At 47.1% G+C, this 6,410-nt stretch overlaps 1 protein-coding gene across 2 annotated transcripts in view; it reads left to right on the top strand.

Annotated features, from left to right (window-relative positions):
- The first annotated feature begins 4,104 nt into the window (after nt 1-4,104).
- LOC108796955 (probable N-acetyltransferase camello) overlaps nt 4,105-6,410 on the top strand; it is a 4,997-nt gene continuing 2,691 nt past the window's right edge. Inside the window, exon 1 of one of the 2 annotated variants that reach the window (XM_018568517.1) lies at nt 4,105-4,109. The gene's annotated coding sequence lies outside the window, so the exon portion shown is untranslated. Of the gene's footprint in view, nt 4,110-6,274; nt 6,369-6,410 lie in introns of those variants that run through there. The other variant, XM_018568516.1, reaches the window with a different exon arrangement.

Consider the following 6,410-nt stretch of genomic DNA (forward strand, 5'->3'; position numbering starts at 1 on the left):
TTGTAAGCCCTCAGGGGCAGGGCCCTCCTTACCATCCTGTCTTACAATCTTGTCTTACAATCTAAAAATAAACATCATAATGGAACTATGTGTTATCTACTAGTGAATTCTGCCTAACTTGCTACTGAACTCTGCATTCCTTGCTACTGAACTATATATTCCTTGCTACTGAACTCTACGTTACTTACTATTGAGCTCTGTGTTACTTACTACTGAACTCTGCCTTACTTACTACTGAACTCTGCCTTACTAATTGTTTATCACGGTTTTCTCCTCAAGAGCTGTAGACAAGCCTGGAACGAAAGAAAGTTCCAGATCCAGACGGAGTCAGCAGCGTGGAAGCAGTGTCCCACCCTCCCGCCCTCTTTGTTTTGTGGTATTTGTTTTGTTCTATATTTGCATTATCTGACTTAATTTTGTTTTGTTCTATTGTTGATGTCGCTGCAGCCGGGCAGGGTGTTGGGGTCCTTGAGGAGCAATCTATGCAGTGGAGGTCTAATTAAGAGCGGGAGCTGTCTCAGGCATGGCATCCCCTTTTGTTAACCCCGAGGCGGTGTGGTGCGGCTGGCGGCCGTGTAGGCAGACACTGGGTAGTTGGTCTGTTGCGGGATGGCCTTCAAGGACCTCAATTCCCGTTGCCAGTTATTTTTGTAAAGATTTGTTATATGGCTTTATACTTCATAAATTGGCTGCTGTGGCCACTAAAATCCAATACAAGTTTCATGTCAATTAATTGAAAGGGGGGATTGATATGGAAGTCTATACTGTTAATTGACCCTTGAAGAAAGGTAGACCATACCCTGGTCATGGGTTGCCGCACTAAAGTTGCAGCTAGCTAAACAAATACAAAAATAAGTTTAACAGATAAAACACCTTCTTGGATGTGTTTGCCCATGTCTCTTCCGGCATGAACAGGATTTTAAAATTAAATAGTGCAAAAGGTTAATAATATGCCACTTGTAGAGCCACGCCCATTTTTAATAAATGCCACACCCCTAATTAAAGTACATTCTCTAAAGCCAATGGCTGGCTGGGCACACAACAAAACAAAGATGGGACTGGGAATGTTTTTGAAACGTCGGCAACTGAGCATCACCCCCAACGCACATTACCGCACCAGACATTTGTTTTTGTGAACATTTACCTATTTCTGTGTACTAAATCTTCTTTTGGGCATTTGAGATGGGCAATGAAAACACTCATGTTGCTAATGCAACTCCATCTTCTTCGAATCAAGGAAGCTTCACATCCACGAAATAGCGATTGATGTCGTTACCGAAGCCGGAGTAAATGTGGCCAAATCTGTCGAAGCCCTCCTGAATGCCGGAGAAAATATCGAGATTATTCTAAAGCCGGACAGCAGGATCCAGTTCATCCGATGTCCTCCCCGGGAATCCATAAATATTCCTTCGCAAGGAGATATTCATATGACCATCATATCTGATAACCAGCTGATCGCCATGAATTTCCTTATACCGAGCGATCGCTCCATCATAGTTCACGGCAGGGCAATCCAATTTGCAAAATACGGGTACCTATGGAAGGGTGACAACGGCATTGCTTATAGGTAAGATGGACCACGTGGTGAGTTGTTGTTTCAGATATAAGCATGGTTGTAAAGCTTAGAAAATGTGGCAAATTCATTCTTTTAGAGCTGAATTTCAGGCAAACCACAAAACAGACACAGATGTGAATCCGCCAAATGGTTTGTAATTCTGTCTGCCCACCTTTGTGCTTCACACACCTCTGCTAAACTGCAAAGCCAGGAGGGTGACGCAATATTTCCTATCTGAGTTTGAAGCGCAAGAAGACTCTTAAAGGACAACTATGGGGTCAGGGCTTTTCCCCATAGTTCTCCTTAGGGTAACGGGAGGACACAAATTAGCGTCCTCCCGTCACCCTAAGCTCAGTATACCGCGAGCTACAGCTTGCGGTATACTGAGCCCCCGCAGCCGGAGCGGATCCCGACATCGATGTCGAGATCCGCCCAGCTGCGTGAGTGACAGCTGGCTCTGCCTATCTAGAGGCAGAGCCAGTTGTACCCGCCCCCTCCCCCGTCCGTTCCGCCAGTCAGCGCTGGCAGATCGGAGAGGGGAATCTAGCCCCTCCCCTGTCACGGCAGAGAGCTGTGACAGGATCGAGAAGTGAGCGAACACCGGCATGTGTTCGCTCACCTCCCGATCTACTGAGCCGACCTGTGACAGTCTCATTGTCACAGGTTGCCTAGAACTATGAGGTGAGTGAAAAGCACCCCCCTCATAGTTCTCCTTTAAACAAAGTTTGATTACAATTTTTCCCACCCCCTTGAACCGAAGTAGCTCCTTCCACCTGCCACACCACCGTGTGCCTTCCTGCCACTGCCAGGAATATAGGTATGGTGCTGATTTTGAGGAGGTGGCAGCCAGGGTGACAATCAGTGAGGGCAATGACCACCACCAGGTGACCACCACTGATGATCGGGTTTGGGTGAACTCAGGTGAAGTGGGTTCGCCCCAAAGCCAGGCTCATCACTACCCTTGACCTATGTAGTCCCCCCATGCTGGCTAGGGTCAAGGGGACATTTTTTCAGATGCATTTTCCTAGTCCTTAGTTACTGTGTACCTAAGCCCCGGGCCAGGGAGTGCCTGCACAAGGGATGAACAGACAGAGTTGTCTGGGATGGGGCAGCGCACAAACCACATTCTTTCACCTCTTAAATGTTGTCCTTTTATTTCCACAGATGCTCGAACTGAATGAGAAAGCGATGAGTCCATCAGAACTGCAAAGGGATCCACGATCAAAAAAATGGCAATAAAAGTGTCTTCAAACCGCTGTGTGTTTTCTTATTTTACATTAAATACGATAGGCCTGATAGGCAGCCCAACAGCCAACTGCTGGGGCTCACAAGGCATTCTGACAACACTGCTCCTAATTGCCAGGCAGGGGTGCAGTGTTGTCAGCCTGCATTAGGAAGTGCTGATACTGGCAGATCTCCAGGTAACCATCAGATTCACAAAAGCAATATGTGCTTAAGAAACACATATATAGAGTGAGACATGCATGATGCCAAGCATAACGAAAATAGATTAGGGTTTGGCGCGTATTTATAAAAAAAAAAAAAATTCAGAGCTATTAGACCTGCACAACTCTGTGTACGTTCATTCTGAGTGGATGGAGGCAAAAACAAACATTCTTAGTACCGTTTATTTTCAGCCAGGTAAATACCACACTATGGCCACTGGATGGAGCTGAGGAGCATAAGAAGTTCCCAGTGCTCCCCAACGCCATCTAGTGGCCATAATGTGGCATTTTTCTGATTTTACATCAGGTGTATACGAAGTTTTAAAGGACTAATGGCTCTGCAATTGTTTTCTATAAATACACCCATTTTAGTTTGGTATTAACCCCTTTGTGACGGGAGACGTACAGTGTACGTCCCGGCACTTTGTGCCTATATGACTGGCCACGGACACTGTACGTGACGAGTTATATCAGGCTCTGTAATGCCGGTAACTGCTGATTCTCAGCGGTTACCAGTCATTAATGGATGGGTCAGTATTGAGGCATTCATTGATGAAATAGTTAAGCTTTTGTAAAAGCTTCTTCCTTTCATTAATGAAAGAATGAAGCCGTTACATGCAAATACGGGATAATATTTGATTCAAACTAGGTGAGGCGTTAGGTACACGTTTGATATAATTACCCTGTTTCCCCAAAAATAAGACCTACCCCGAAAGTAAGACCTAGCACTATTTTTCAAGGTTCCTGTAATATAAGACCTACCCCGAAAATAAGACCTAGTTTGGTGGTAGCATGTGAGGGGGAACTTGCAGGAGAGATGGTATCAGCCTGCAGGGACATACTGTATTAAGGGGATGACAGGGGACTCCCCCCGGCCAGTGCAGTGACAGGGAGCACTCCAGTACCATACTTCACCAACTGCTGTATCCATGAAGGCACTGCTAAATGTAATGGTACCGTACTGTAATGTGTACCGGTAAATGGTACCGTACTTTACCACGCTGTCCACTGTCTGATGTCCCCACTGCTGCACCGCTGGTACCACTGTCCCTGATGGCAAAGGAAGCCGGCGCTGTAGAAAGCAAGGCTGCGGCGGCGGAGGGAGCAGAGTCGCATTAGCAGATACTTCCTCTATAGCGCCAGTTACTGTGACAGGCGGAGTGATACCAGATAACTTTGGATTGTTGTACATTTTGTTGCACAGTAACAAAAAAAAAATGAGACATCCCCTGAAAATAAGACCTAGTGTGTTTTTTGGGGGCAAAAAAAATATAAGACAGTGTCTTATTTTCGGGGAAACACGGTATATAGCCCCATCTGTCCTCTAAAAAACAATATATCATATGAGTGGGTACATTTAGTAAGAAAGTATATTACTGCTGTGGAAGAATCACACAGCAACAATGTAAAAAGTGTGTCAGTCATTTATGAACAGACACTGAAAACTAGCTCAGTCATGAAGGGGTTAAAGCATGTGTCAAGGCAAAAAAAAAAAATGAGTACATCTCTGCAACCCTTGCACATTTCCCCATGTTTTAATTCTTTAAAGACCCAACAAGTACAACAAAAAAATACCTGGTGATGTGCCAGAAATGTAGTGTGCTTCTAACTTCCTATTTGATGTGACAACAGAGCTCTAAATTCCTAAGCACACGGTGTCAGCCCTGCCTACTTAATTTCTGATGGATACAAAGAATGCAGGCCTCTCCTCATCTCCTCCCCTGTCCTCATCTCCTTCCTCCCACCTTTATTCTACCTAGGCAGGGGCATCCTGAGGCCGGGTGTCACCCGGAGCGGTTGCCGGGTGACATCCTGTTGTGACATCATCACACATGCGCGGCGATCTTATTGATATCTGCCGGCGGCCATCTTGTTGATAGACGCCGGCAGAGAGGGAAGGGGACAGTCACCGTCGGGATGAGGTATGCCGCCGGGTCCCCTCCTCTCTTCCGAAACTGTCGTGCTCTCGGTCCATGACCGAGTGTCCAACTTTTCAGAGGGTGTGACACCAAAATGACTGTCAGTCATTTTGGTGTCACCCCTCCAATGGTGTCACCTGAGTGCGGCCACACCCCCTACACCCCCCTTGTGGTGCCCTAAATTGGTCCAAACCCTACATTGGGTTTGGACCAATGTAGGGTTCAACCCAATCTTTGTATGTCCAAACTGTCTGGCTGGATCACCAGCCCAAACATCCGGCTGCTCCTGCAGCAGGAAGTAATTCATTTATTGGTGGTATTACTGCCGCACATAGAAGTGAATGGGCAGTCACCGGGCCAAGCTGCCCAACATAGAAGTGAATGGGCAGTCACCGGGCCAAGCTGCCCAACATAGAAGGGAATGTGCAGTCACCGGGCCAAGCTGCCCATCATAGAAGGGAATGTACAGTCACCGGGCCAAGCTGCCCAATATAGAAGTGAATGGACAGTCACCGGGCCAAGCTGCCCAATATAGAAGTGAATGGACAGTCACCGGGCCAAGCTGCCCAATATAGAAGTGAATGGACAGTCACCGGGCCAAGCTGCCCAATATAGAAGTGAATGGGCAGTCATCGGGCCAAGCTGCCCAACATAGACAGGGATGGGCAGTCACCGGACCAAGTTGCCCATCATAAAAGGGAATGTGCAGTCACCGGGCCCAGCTGCCCAACCTAGAAGTGAATGGGCAGTCATCAGGCCAAGCTGTCCACCATATAAGTAACCTCTCACATGCACAGCACTCCTAACCCTCATATTCTGAATTGCATTGTAACTGAATTGTCTCCTTTTCTATTGTAAAGCACTACACAAGCTGTTGGCACTATATAAATCCTGAATAATAATAATAGAGTAAAGTAAATTATTGGACAATTTGGCATGCAGCCCCTCTATTCATGTCTATGAATAAGCAAGTCTTGGACTGGCAGCACTGCATGATTCTGTGAAATACTGGGACAGTCCCAGGGGATCAGGGACAGTTTTGGGGACATGTCTATAAACTGAATGATGGATGAAATAAACTGAACTGTTATCATCTGCCTCCATAGCAACCTGTTTGCACATGACCCTTTCCTATTGTATGCTACCATAGGCGGCAGCGCCCCCTGCTGTTCCACTGTATCACAGCACCGTCCGCTGAGCTCTCTACCGCACTAACCGTCTACCAGCGCCCCCTGCTGTTCTACTGTATTACAGCACCATTCTCTAACCGTCTACCAGCGCCCTCTGCTGGTCACTGCCATGTAGTACTTCGTGGGCCGCCATGTTTTCGGAGACCGTTGATCTTCAAGAAAATGGCCGCTGCTTTGTTTATTTAGCTCTAGAGACAGTCACCTAGAAGTTGGAGCCGGTGACGTATAAATCCTGCGCCGGGGGACACAGAGGGAGCAGGTGAGAGGAGAGGACAAGCTGGGGGTGAGTTGGGGGGTGTAT

The sequence above is a fragment of the Nanorana parkeri genome, unplaced genomic scaffold (genome assembly GCF_000935625.1).
Source record: "Nanorana parkeri isolate BGI_ZX_2015 unplaced genomic scaffold, ASM93562v1 scaffold1200, whole genome shotgun sequence".
In the NCBI taxonomy this organism is placed as follows: domain Eukaryota; kingdom Metazoa; phylum Chordata; class Amphibia; order Anura; family Dicroglossidae; genus Nanorana; species Nanorana parkeri.